Source organism: Macaca fascicularis, chromosome 16, assembly GCF_037993035.2.
Source record: "Macaca fascicularis isolate 582-1 chromosome 16, T2T-MFA8v1.1".
Lineage (NCBI taxonomy): Eukaryota > Metazoa > Chordata > Mammalia > Primates > Cercopithecidae > Macaca > Macaca fascicularis.
This window is the reverse complement of record NC_088390.1, coordinates 36,538,756-36,539,515: the sequence shown is the minus strand read 5'-3', so window position 1 is coordinate 36,539,515 and position 760 is coordinate 36,538,756. Positions and strand designations below refer to the sequence as shown.

At 41.6% G+C, this 760-nt stretch overlaps 1 non-coding gene across 1 annotated transcript; it reads right to left on the bottom strand.

The window, feature by feature from the left end:
* Positions 1-292: 292 nt before the first annotated feature.
* LOC135967975 (U6 spliceosomal RNA) lies at positions 293-399 on the bottom strand. Its single transcript, XR_010582362.1, has one exon. It is a non-coding gene; the product is annotated as a U6 spliceosomal RNA (small nuclear RNA).
* Positions 400-760: the final 361 nt, after the last annotated feature.

Here is a 760-nt window from a genome sequence, read left to right as displayed (position 1 = left end):
GTTGTGATCATGGCTCATTGCCACCTTAACCCTCTGAGTAGCTGGGACTATGGGTGTGTGCCACTACACCCAGCCAGTGTTTTTAAAATACGTTTCTGAGGAGATGGGGTCTTGCTATGTTGCTCAGGCCGGTTTTGAACTTCTGAGCTCAAGCCATGCTCCAGACTGGTCTCCTAAAGTGCTGGGATTATGGGTCACTACACATGCCTCATTGTGTTTTTAATATGTATTTACTTAGCAGCTAATGATATTGACCATCTTTTCAGGTGCTTATTTGGTATCTTTTTAATAAAAAAATATGGAACACTTTAAGAATTTGCATGTCATCACTGTGCAGGGAGCATGCTAATCTTCTCTGTATTGATTCAATTTTGGTATATGTGCTGCTGAGACAAGCAAACTAGTACCTTTATGTATCTGCTGTTCATCACTTTTGGCTATTTTCTTTTTCTTTTTTTGATACGGAGTCTCCCCATCTCTACTTAAAAAAATACAAACATTAGCCGGGCATGGTGGCACATGCCTGTAGTCTCAGCTACTTGGGAGGCTGAGGCGGGAGAATTGCTTGAACCCAGGAAGCAGAGGTTGCAGTGAGCTGAGATCGCTCCACTGTACTCCAGCCTGAGCGACAGAGTGAGATTGTCTGAAAAAAAAAAAAAAGTATTGCACTCTTGGTGGGTGCAATGTTCTGTTAATATCCATGGATCCAGTTAGTTCATGGGGTTTTGAATTAAATATTCTTGCTGTGAATATATGTGTA